Genomic DNA, 13,919 nt, shown 5'->3' with positions numbered 1-13,919 from the left:
AACCATTTAAGGTTTCATGACTAATAATTATTAATATTATTAAGATTATAAGATTTAGGCTTACGTCGTTGACCTAGAAGTAGTAAGAAGCTGCTCAACATACGTTTTCGACTTTCTGTGTTCGCCTCCTTGTACGCGTTTCTTTTGGTTGGTTAAAAGGGTAGCCGATGTTGATTTACTCAAATAAAGACTAGGTACTGCCTTAGGTTTGAGTTTTAGACCCATTTTAGAAACGTAATTTAAAAGTTCCTGTTGCAGATTTCTGTTGGCAATCTTCAGTTTTAAAATGTGTAGAACAAATTCTTGCAGTATTACAATTAAAATTATCCTATCTACAACAAGATTTTTTCTGGTCACACTATCTTTAGGAAATGTATGAAACCTAAAGATTTTATCTTCATTGTCACTATTGCAACAAGCAATTGCACAGCGTACTTTGAAAAAGGTACAAAACCAGATATACAATGGCAAATAAAAAATACTATACAGTATAAATAAACAGTAACTAAACACCATTTGTATGAAGACACATATGTAAGCATATATCTAAATTATTTTTGTATTATAAAATAGATGACTCAGTCAGTATTGAGTTACTTTAAAATATATTTATTATCTCATAACTTGCAATTTGCAATAGTCACCATTGATAACCGATATTATTGTTGAACTTTTGTTTTTATACAAGCTTTCTGTCTTGCCGGTGTAAAGTCGTCTGAAGTCGATATTTATTGTGTTTTGCGTTTGAACTAATTTGTGTCTTATTTTCATATTATTATATTGTTTGATAAGTAAATTTTGCATATAATAATCGATAGGTTATAGTAACGTGTATATTTTTTAATTTACTAAATTTCATTATAACTTATCTAAAATACCATATTGAATTGTAAAACAGATTTTTCTTTATTGTACTCTATTTTGTTTTTATTTCAGTAAAACTGCTTGGAAGTGAGTGACAGTGAATCAGAATAAGCAAATCTACTACTATTTACCTATTCACAGTATTTCCACTGCAGAAAAATTTTTAAATTTCAAGGGATTTGCATACAAAGAGAGTACTTTATATTATTAGTATATGTATGAAAACAACAATAAATATTTCGCCTGAATCTCTAGGAGAAGTAAAGGTTTTACGCTGCTGAAAATATATTTTTTATTCAATTATAACCAAAACAAAACATTTAAAAAAAATTAGATCCTTTTTTAACCATAATTTTAAAATTTATGTATACGTTAAACTGTAATAACGGGTTCAAGGTGGTTCAGGCGATCTTAACTACGTCACACTCCTGGGCCAGCTGTCAAATGTCATCCGCAATTTCATACCTTGTGTATTCATTGTACCATGATGAATACAAGGCACCGATACAAGGTATGATATTGCGCATGACATTTGACAGCTGGCCCAGGAGTGTGACGTATTCAAGACCGCCCGAACCCACGGTTCGTAGACTTAGTACGGTTGCCTCTTCCGACTGGGGTGGGGATGCTTGAGTTACGTCACCAGAGTACACAAGAATACAAAACCCATTTATTCGCGATTGAAACTGAATATAGAGGGCAGGTCGATTTCAGTGTTGATTGGTTGAAGGGGAAGAATTGCGTCACGAGAGTACAGTTTCGGGCTTAATATTCATTGGTTAGGCGGAAGAGGCCCGAACCCACGGTTCGTAGACTTACTACGGTTGCCTCTTCCGCCTAACCAATGAACATTAAGCCCGAAACTGTACTCTCGTGACGTAATTCTTCCCTTCAACCAATCAACACTGCAATTGACCTGCCCTCTACATTCAGTTTCAATCGAAAATAAATGGGTTTTGTATTCTTGTGTACTCTGGTGACGTAACTCAAGCATCCCCACCCCAGTCGGAAGAGGCAACCGTAGTAAGTCTACGAACCGTGGCCCGAACCCATTATTACAGCTTAACGTACACATTAATTTTGAAATTATGTTCAAAAAATGATCGAATTTTTTGAAGTTATACTTCTATATGCGCGCTCCACGTTGGAAATTTGTACGGGAGTGAATCGGTGAAATCATTACAGTCCATCTAATTTACAAACCGTTGTACGTCATCGGCGTTATAGCCCGTGACGTCACATGATACCAACACGAAATATTTAGGCGGTAGGTGTGTTCTTCTTTAGAATCACTTTGCCGAGTATACTGGCATTACAGCCACTAGACATATTTTATTATATACGCGTAGAACTAATATTTAAAGATTTCTAATAATGTTAACTTAAAGAAATAGACAACAATATGTTTCATTTAATTTGTATAAATGCATTATAAAGCGTTTTTATGAAGAACATTTGTTCGGAACACACTGTAACTGTAATCGAACGAAGGCAGACGAAGGTGAAATTTTGGCATAAATTGGTAACACTTATTTGACAGTTGCGGTGTTGACACTTTTTGTCTTCATTATTTTAAATTTTAAAGTGAATACCTCTTGTTTTATATTTTTACCTATTTAATAAACTCTGTATTAGTGTGTTTTATTTCAAAAATGTCACTTAAGAATTTAAATAGTCGTTGTAAAGAGTATAATAATAATTATGTGACCTATTTGATTTAAAATGGATTCAGGATTTTTTTATACTTTGGCAACTATGTCAACTTCGATCTCTGATGTAGATAATGACGTGAAACGGTTTGTAAATTAGATGGACTGTACATATGTAAGATAATGAGTAAGAGAGAGACAGAAGCTATATTTTCTCTCTCTTCCTCCCTCGAGAATAAAAATGTTCCTTTTGTATATATATTTAATATTATATATATATATATATATATATATATATATATATATATATATATATATATATATATATTAATAATAATATGACGTTAATATATTCGTTAATAATATTCGTTACCTGACGAATGGAAAGAATCGCATATGAGCACCATCCATAAAAAGGGAGATAAATCGAAACCTGAAAACTATAGAGGAATTGCAGTAACTAGTAGTATTAGCAGAATATATGGGAAAATAATAAAAAATCGAATAGAAGAAGAATACCAAGATATGGAAGCCGAAGAACAGGCTGGTTTTCGTGCAGGTCGATCTACAATAGACCATGTCTTCTCTATTACTCAGATAATTGAAAAGAAAGTTGCTCGTGGCCAAGAAGTCCATCTGACGTTCGTAGACCTTAGGAAAGCATATGATAGTATTCCGCTTGATAAATTATGGGAGGCACTGGGGAAAACAAATATAAATATAGAATTGATTGAAGCAGTAAAAACGTTGTACTACCAACAAACAACAAGAATTAAAACAGGAAATCTGATAACACCGGGATTCAAAGTGACTAAAGGACTAAGACAAGGATGCTGTATATCCCCAACATTATTCAAAATATACCTCGAAGCAGCACTCAACAAATGGAAGAAAAAATGTACGAATATGCGCATACCACTAATAGACTTAACTTTGTACACTCTGTGCTTTGCGGATGACCAGTTTATCATCGCACAGGACTCTGAAGACCTTAGTTACATGCTGCGAAAACTATTAGAAGAGTTTACAGAGTGGGGTTTGGAAGTGAATATGGAAAAAACTGAGTACATGAGTATCGGAGGAGATCAACATAACCTTCTCGTAGAGGAAAATCAAGAGATCAAACTATGTGATAACTACAAATACCTAGGAGTAAAGATCACTCAAGACGGAAAATTAGATGCATTAAGGAACGAAATACACAGGGAAGGAAAGGCATAGCCTTACTAAACAGCGTACTGTGGGATAAAAACATCTCTAAAGACAATAAAAGAAGAATATACAACACCATAATAAAAAGTAACACAACATATGGATGCGAAGTGTGGCCCCTAAAAGACAGATCAGAGAAAATGCTTAGAGCAACAGAAATGGACTTCTGGCGCCGCTCGGCGGGAATCTCCAGACGCGACAGAATAACAAACGAGAGAGTCCGAGAAATCATGGGAGTAACACATAGTATTGTTGATGACATCAAAACGACACAACTCAGATGGTACGGACACGTAAGGAGAATGCCGGAGAATAGAATACCAAGACAAATTCTTGAATGGCAACCAAGAGGTAGGCGAAGACCAGAAAGGCCTAGAAGAAGTTGGAGAGAAGGAGTTGATAAAGAAATCAGAGAAAGAGAACTTGAGGACGATCTATGGAACGATAGAATGAGATGGAGATTGGAAATCGGAAGACGTTGAAGAACGTTGTAAACCGAAATTATATATATATATATATATATATATATATATATATATATATATATATATATATATATATTATATATATATATATATATATATATATATATTATATATATATATATATATTATATATATATATATATATATATATATATATATATATATATTATATATATATATATATATATATATATATATATATATATATATTATATATATATATATATATTATATATATATACATATATATATATATATATATATATATATATATATATATATATATATATATATATATCCTCTAAAATAACAGCTGAACTGGTAGATGAAAAAGGGGGGTTGAGGTTAATTGGGTATACAGCTGATTAAAAGCCAAGTGTACTCTGTTTAACAATTCATTATATTTCGCCAATTTTCATTGGCATCATCAGATGAGAGCTACAATTATTTAAAACATGGTAAAATACAATTTAATAATAGTTTGTTGTTTATATACTTACTTAATTGAGGTTAATGGCAGTGCGATTTATTTTAATACCATCAAGTAAAAATTTTTGTTGTTGGAATAATGTTGATTGTAGTTGATGTTGATTACAAATTAAAATATAGGAAACAAATAAAATTTAAATTAAAAATAAAACAGACATAACGTTTAGTTTACATTTACATTTACCTAACTAAACGTTATGTCTGTTTTATTTTTAATTTAAATTGTATTTGTTTCCTATATTTTAATTTGTAATCAACATCAACTACAATCAACATTATTCCAACAAAAAAATTTTTACTTGATGGTATTAAAATAAATCGCACTGCCATTAACTTCAATTAAGTAAGTATATAAACAACAAACTATTATTAAATTGTATTTTACCATGTTTTAAATAATTGTAGCTCTCATCTGATGATGCCAATGAAAATTGGCGAAATATAATGAATTGTTAAACAGAGTACACTTGGCTTTTAATCAGCTGTATACCCAATTAACCTCAACCCCCCTTTTTTATATATATATATATATATATATATATATATATATATATATATATATATATATATATATATATATATATATATATATATATATATATATATTGTTATGATATGTAAAATCGAGAAAAATATTGGTTTGTTTAAAAATATTTCAAAGTTCAAAAACATTAAAATAATTCAGATAAGTAAGATAATAAACAACAAACATTTCAAAGAAGGAAAGTTATTAAATTCTTGGATTACCTGTACTAAACAAAATGTAAGCTATACATAAATTATTTCTTTGTTATACTTGAGTGACCCGCATAAGTTTAAGTGAAAGCCAAAGACAATTGAACGGGGTTTTTCAAAATACATTAATGCAGTGATTAAAGACAATAGAAGGGATTATAGAAAGAGGTTTTTGTTAGTTTTTAAGAATTATAGAAAATATTATTTGTAAATAAGTTTTAGGAAATTTTATAATTATAGGTAAAAATTTGTTTGTTATCGAAATGAAAAAATGGGGGAATTGTGACGAGTTTTGATTGGCGGAGATTGAAAAAGGTGGGATAAGTATGTAGGAAAAAGTTTAGCGAGATTGAGGAGAGAGAAAAGGAGTTCAGTTGGTTTTCCAAGTCTGTAAGACGAACAGTGATTGTTCTCTGGTGGTTCCCAAGAAATAGCAAGCAGTAGTGTTGAATGTTAGTGAGTTTTTGTGGAGTTAGTGTATCTGACAGAAGCTGAAGCAGCAAAATATTGTAAGTCATATTTTCCTACTTATATTCCAAGAGTCACTGTTCAGGCCAACGAGAGATTCAGTTTATCGTAAAGAGAAGATATTCCAAGAGTCATTTTTCACTCGGGCCAACGAGAGATTCAGTTTATCGAGAGGAGAAAGGCTATCATAATTTGAATGATTGTTGCTTTTGAAGGAGATCATTAAGGACGATATACTTGCAACAATCTGTTGTAAGATTGCTGATTACATAGGGAGCGGTTGAGAGGAGATAATACAGTCTACAAGGAACAAGGATTTGGACCACTCATCATCAGAGAGAGATATTTTTGTTTTCTGCAGTTTTTTTTTTCTTTTATTGATAACACAATTTTTACACGTAATTTAGAAAGGATATAAATATTTTGATTAGGAGAGTTAGAATAGTTTGGGATTTTGAGTTTTCAATTAATATTGTTTGTACCATTAATTTTGATTGTTCACGTACGGAGAACAAAATTTTGAGAATCCTTATATGAGATTTGTTTATTGAAAACTTTTGAGTGTGAATTATTTCATTATTTTTATTTCAATATATAGTGTTAGATCATATGTGTTTTTTATTATTCCGGTATTCTCTGGACCTTACCTTTCACATGTAATAGCATAGATATTGAAGCACGAATTTAACCCTGAGATAAAAGAATTAAAAATTGTGATAGAGTAATAATCATATCATTTAAATAATTTTAATTAATCAAAAAAATTAATTAGCTAATTATTGCTTGGCGCACCAAGACTTTAAATATCACAATAATATATATATATATATAGATCTAGCGGTTAATGGGGGCTCCGTACTAAAACGGTATTATACTAACTCCAGGCGAATATACATCGTGTATATTATTATCTGGGTAGCGCTTTATGTGGACTCCAACCAACACGTCGGATTAAGTGGACTCCGTAATAGGTTAAAACACTTTTGGGATCCGTATACATTTCTTTGCGTATACAACTAAACTCCTCCGATGTTGCCAATAATTTGATTAGTCGTAGATTTTTAAATTTTACAGCAGGTACGTTTTGGAACTTCAAATTTATTTAAATATCAATCAATTTAGTCATCGAGAAATTTCACAAATAGGTACTTGGTTAATGTAGTTAAATATTTTATGGTGGTTATTTATATTACTTGCTTTAATTATTTTCAAACTTAAAAAAGTATTTATTATAAACTTGGAAATGGCTAGTTTTCGTTTTATTTATTATTATTTTTTGTTAAAATGTATATGCACTTAAACATTTAGTCTCTAAATGTACTAACATCGAGTAGAGTAGTCGTGTAACAGTTTAAGCAAGTAGAAGCCCTTCGGTAGGATTATAATAAACTACCTAAAATTAAAAGAAACTCTGTAAACAGGAGATCTTTGTAATTTTTCAATTCCTGCAATTTATGACGTGCAATATTTGTTTCATAAAGTAGTTAAATTAAAACTATAATAATTTATGGGAAGCGTTTAAAGAAGTAATCGCTAACCTTAATTAGAATACGGCACAATAAGAAGATGAAACTTACTGTATTTTTACTTATTATATTCACAAAAAGAATATCCAAAGTAAAATTTAACACGTTTTAATGGAGTTGTAGTGAAATTTGACTTCTTATTGCGATACCGGATCCTGTAAAATTTTAAATACATTAAATCTCCCGTAAATTATTAAACTTATTCTTAGAATAAAATAACAAACTTCTTAGTAATTAGGTACAATATACCGTTCACAATTATATGATAATGTGTAGGTGTCAAGATTGCACGGTCATGTGCCATAAGGTTTCATCTTTCATATAAATATCGATAGTTTTTAACTTTGGGTGTATTTGATTCCACCGTGCTGTAACCGATCCAACTTGAAAAGTGTTATTTTAGATAAAATTAGCACGTTGGCCCTAATAATGACCTATAAATATACATTGCTAAAAATTGTATACATTTATCAATTTAAAACATTCTTTGTCGTCTTCTGATCTTCATCTCCATTCGTTCCTAATTAAGCACATGTTATCCACAGGATACCTCTCTCATTTTTAAATCATTACTCTTTTTGCCTTTTGCCATGGATTTCTTTATTTTGTTTATTCATATCGTTTTTACTCATAACAAATATTGGGTAGATTATTGTATCATTAAACTTTCTCCTTAAATGTCCGTATCATATAAGTTGTCTAGTTATTTTGGCGTATATAATGTCGTATGTTAATTCCATTTTGTTTAACAATAAAACAGCAAAACTTCTACAAAATTATTTCTATCTTATCACTACAGCTGTTTCGGAGAGTGCCTATCTCAAGTCTCAAGTTTCTCGAATCCATCAATCATCCATTGTATTTCTTACACTTTCATTTTAATCCTCTCCAATCAAAGATTTTGAAGCAGCTTTGCTCCATAGTCCATTTTTGTTGCTTTTTGTCACTGTTTCTCCTTTCTCTTTATCATTATCAATACGTAGCGCTACAACACTGGGTAGGTCTTCGCTGACTACAACTTATCTCCAAGTTGATCGATTTTCCACGAATCTGCAATCAAATGAAATGTTCATTTTTTGAGATATGATTGGATGTTTTCTCTCCATTATATACTGACATGCCCAAGTGGCATTCTTCTGTGCTAACTTTCTTCCACACCAGTTCTACAAGTTTGGGGATTTATTTTCCTGAACAATATCGTTATGCGAGCTTTCTTTATTCAGTATGTTTTCTTATTCTATACGGATTTGTAGCGATATGATAATAAGTTCTGAAGCTATTTTCTTGTGGCATTTTAAAGTAATTACTATTTAAATGGGAATAAGCCACAACTAAAGCTTAAAGTTAGTTTATTGACGTTTCAATTTCCACTTCGGAAATCGTTCTCAAAATACAAACATTAGTGAGAATGATTTCCGAAGTGGAAATTGAAACGTCAATAAACTAACTTTAACCTCTAATTGTGGCTTATTCCCATTTAAATAGTAGTTATGATAATGGGGTTAAATAAAAATTTCTGATTATTTTCCTTTCAAATATTCGGAGTGCTTCCTTATTTGTTTTAGTCATTCTCCATGACTCACATCCATGTATTAAAATAGGTCTGAAGTTTGAATTATGCTCTGTATTTCTTTAGTGGCATTATTACTAACCGTGATTAGTGATCTAAGATATTTAAAGTGTTCCATACTTTCGAAATTGTAGTTGTTGACTTTAATGTTTTTTCTAAATTTATTGAATTGGTTGATTGGTTTTCTGTTGATTCGCTTGTATTTGGTTTTTATTTCGTTGATTTTAAGTCAAACATTTTTTGTGCTCTCTTCACTTTATTGAAGTTTGTGGACGAAAGAGTTTCTCATTAGAGTTATGAGTTCTATATCATTAGCATATGCTAGGAGTGCTTTGTCCCTTGGGCCGTTAATGGATTACATCTTAAATAGGCTTTATTTCTATTTTAGTAAGCCGTTCATTAATTTTTTGATTATTGGAATCGAGAATCTGTGTTTTATTCGACTGTTTTATAACACAGAGTTTCTTGGAGCATATTTTTATCTTTGGTTTCCAGTATCATTATTACAAGGATTTTGCTGGATATGGACATAGTGAACCCGGTGGTATGTACATGATGTTTTCATAACCAACGTTCAAAAATTTTTCTTACTGTAAATTTATGATTATTTTACTAGAAAATATAGTGTTGTTTAATAATAATAAAGTTCAAGCAACAATTTCTATATGCATTAACTCGGTAATGATAATTCTGCTCCCCGATACCAGGTAGCAGTACCGAAAACATTAAAACTGCTACACTCATGCTTCTCATTATCCAACAATTAGCCAGTCCAGAACTATACGCCTTATTATGGTACTGATATTGCTGCTGTTCCTCATAAGTGAATAGAATATGCAAGGAAGGTTTTGACAATTTAATAGGATTTTGTGTGTTAGAATATTATTTCTCCAAGTGAAGAATATCTATTTGCTATCCGGATTTAATCCATAAATTAAATAATAGAATGCTCTAAAATAATGCTAGTAGCAGCAAAAAAAAGCGGTCTAATAGTCATCATCATCATCAATCAGTCATGAGTTGTCCATTGTTAAACATAGGCCTCCTCTAGACTTTTCCACCTGCTTCTGTTCTGCACCTCTGGTATCCAATTGGTCACGATTCTTTTGAGGCCGTTGGTCCATCGCTTTGGGGGTCTTCCTCGGCTTCGCTTGTCAGCCCGTGGTCTCCACTCAAGCAATTTTTTGGTCCAACTGTTGTCTTTCATTCTTGCAACATGTCCTGCCCATCTCCATTTTTTTTTGTAATATGTTCGATAATGTCTTCCACTCCGGTTCGTCTACGAACTTCCTCGTTTCTTATTCTATTGCTTAAGTTTATTCCAAGCATTGATCTCTAAATCTTTCGTTGTGTCCTTCTCAATTTTTCGGCTGATGTTTTTGTGAGAGTTAAGGTTTCTGCTCCGTATGTGAGGACTGGTAGAACGCACTGGTTAAAAGCTTTTCTTTTTAAATGGATCGCTCGCATGTTTGGTTATCTCGCGTTAACCTTATTTCGTGACCCAAATACACATATTTTTCTACAGGTTCTATGGGCGACTTTTTGATTTCTATTAGCTCATTGGGGAAGAGATTGGTCATCATTTTTGTTTTTCCATAGTTTATTTTTAAACCGACTTTCTGGGTTACTTGCTGTAGTTGTTGTAGCATAACTCTGGCTTCTCCTAAGTTGTCTGTTATGAGGACAATATCATCGGCATATCTGAGATGATTGAATATCTTTCCATCGATTCTAATACCCTTTGATTCCCACTCTAGCCTTTTAAATGTGTACTCCATGACTATTATAAATAGTTTTGGCGACAAGGTATCTCCCTGCCGCACCCCTCTGCCAATTTTTATCTTCTCAGTGCAATGGAGGTTAACGGTTGTTGTCGCATTTTCGTATATATTTCGAATAATATTTGCATACCTTTGATATATTCTGCATTCTGATAGTGCTTTTAAGATAGCAACTGTTTCGACTGTGTCAAATGCTTTGTGGAAGTCGACAAAGATAAGAGCAAGGGGTCTGTTATATTCGATAGACTTTTCAACTAGAGTTTTAAGGCATTGCAAATGGTCGTTTGTTCCGTGTCCCGCTCGAAATCCTGCCTGTTCTTCTGATTGATAGAAATCGAGTTTTGCTTCTAATCTCTTTGTGAGTATTCGAGTAAAGAGCTTGTATAGGTAGTTAAGCAAACTAATTGGCCTATAGTTTTCGAGATCTGCTTTATCCCCTTTTTTGTGGAGGATGATTGTAACCGAATTTTTCCATTTACTTGGAATGTTTTCACTATGCAGACATAGATTAAAAAGTGTTTGGATTCGGGACATCAAAAGTGGACCTCCTAGTTTAATTGTCTCAATGACTACACCATCTTCCCCCGGACCTCTATTATTTTTCATATTTTTGAGGGCATGTTGAATTTCCTCTCGTGATATATCTGGTATATCCTCCGATCCTACATTATGTACCTTTTGTATTGGTTGTTTGATGAGCTCTGGAATAAGTTGACTTTTATATAATGTTTCCATATTTGTCTTTAAGTTGGAAGATTTCTTTTTTGACATTTTCTATTTTTCTCCTCAACGCTTTCATGCTTTTGTTGTCTTCTATAGTTTTTATAATTTTCTCGTTGTTGTATTTTCTAATATCCCGTCTGATGGCTTTAGAGATTTCTTTATTTATGTTGTTTATATCTTGTAAGTCAACATTTCCTTGACTTCTCAGCATTCTACGATCTTCCATTTTTTGTTTCGTTTCTTTACTATTTTTTTGTTCTTTTCCATGTTTAGGGCCAAATTTTTCCTGATCTTGTGTTAATGTATCTACTATTTCTTCGTTTAGGTTATTTATGTCTTCTCTTGTTGTATTTCTGAGTAAGTTACTGGTGATATATTTTTCAAACTCAAGTTCATTCGTTGGGCGCATCCAAGGTTTGAATTTTTTACTTTTTATCAGCTTCAGTCTTTCGTGCTTAATATTGACTTCTACAGTTGCTCGGACCATTCTATGATCGCTTGCAACCGAAAATCTATTTAAAGACTGTAACATCTTTGACTATATGTTTTTTGTCAGTGATGATGAAGTCGATCTCATTTTTTGTCTTACCATAGGGGCTCTTCCAAGTCCATCTTCTATGGATCTTCTTATAGAAGAAGCTATTCATTAAATATAGATTGTTTTCTAATAGGAAATTTAAGAGTATTTCGCTCCTTTCGTTTCTACCTGGTGTGCCAAAATTTCCGAGGGCATTTTCAGCTGGGTCAGTGCTTATTCCTATTTTGTCATTAAAGTCGCCACATATTACCGTAAAATGTTCTTGGTCTTCTGAAACAGCTGTGTACAAGTCATCATAGAACTGTTCTATTTCTTCGTCAGCGTGACTCGATGTTGGTGCATAGACTTGAATGATCTTTATGGAGTAACGGGTGTTTAGTTGTAATTTTGCAAGTAGAACTCTTGTGGAAACTGCTTTTACTGATATGATATTCTCAGCTAGTTTTTTATTAATAAAGAGCCCAATGCTTCCATTCCCATAGTTTTCTCCGACATGATAGAAAATGTGACCGGATTTTAAAGTGGTTAGGCTTTCTTTAGTAGATGTTCTAGTAGATGTTCTTTAACATACAAAAGAGAGGATCGAGGGTAGGGCACAGTAGCGTACCTAGAATTTGCCTCTGGGGGGGGTTTTGGTTGGTCACCAAAATTTTTTTTATGATGTTACCTCCATTTTGAGTCCTTAAAATGTGTAAGTAACAGTGTCGGAATAGGGTCCTGGGGGGGGGGGGTTAACCCCCAAAACCCCTCCCCTCGGTGCGCCACTGGTAAGGCATAACGGAACAATAAAGCTATATAATTTTGAAAGATTGCAGCGTCTTAGATGCCGTAGGTAATGTTGTTACATAAAAAATAAAAGGGAATATTTAGGTAGCTAACTGATGTTTATGTATATATAACCCTCTTTTAAATCCAGAAGTCTAATTCGAATCTCTAAAATCAGGATATATAAAATAGTGATCAAACCAGTGCTAATGTGTGGATACGTGACGAGAACGTATTAATTAGACCAGGATTGCTAGAAAAGCCATCAGAGGTATTTTCCGACTTACAGAGGTCCGAGTACTAACCAATACCGAACAGAGCTAATTCCAAGATCAAACACATATATAAAGATAGCAACGTCGTACAAGAAACTAAATCTCAGTGCTAAAGTTGCGCTGGCTTTATCAAAAGACTCTATAATAACTGCATTGCCAATTTAAATTGGGAGGATGCCCCAAGAGAAAAAATGCCTTTAAGACTTCCACAAATGAAGGAGGAGGTAACATATGGTCAGATTTAGGAATAATGAGACTATCTACCGACCCATTATATTTATCAACACCTGATATCCTACATACAATCAATACTTATCTGTTGTGGAATATCAAATCAATTACATGTAATCAAACGAACTGGGCTTAAAAAAAAATATCCAAAGACAGGCACTTCAGAAATATTGACATAAATTTTAAAAACGTCATTTACCTGGCTGTATTTTCAATAGGAAAGGGAAGACAAAAAGAAGAAAAGGCAATAGAATCTTGTTCCGTTCTGACTATACGATGACGATGATCTTTATATAACATATAGGGAGAAAGAGAGAATAATGTTTATGTTTTATTTAGAATTCGCTGGTTTTCTCCCTTTTGAATTGGGTATGTATATGTATTACCATAGAAAATAAAAGCAAGAGAACTATAATTATAAAACGAAAAGATTACGAAATGAAAAGATTATATAAATCCCTTATATTTACACAGACTGTTTTACAAAAGGTGAATGAATGAGCATAAACGGACAGCTGTTTTACAAACTTAATATTATTAGACGCATTTAGGATCAATTTCACTCAAAATATGGTATGCTAAAATATGATACGACACGAAAAAGGCAA

The sequence above is a fragment of the Diabrotica undecimpunctata genome, chromosome 3 (assembly GCF_040954645.1).
Source record: "Diabrotica undecimpunctata isolate CICGRU chromosome 3, icDiaUnde3, whole genome shotgun sequence".
Taxonomy (NCBI): domain Eukaryota; kingdom Metazoa; phylum Arthropoda; class Insecta; order Coleoptera; family Chrysomelidae; genus Diabrotica; species Diabrotica undecimpunctata.
This window is presented reverse-complemented; position numbering follows the sequence as displayed.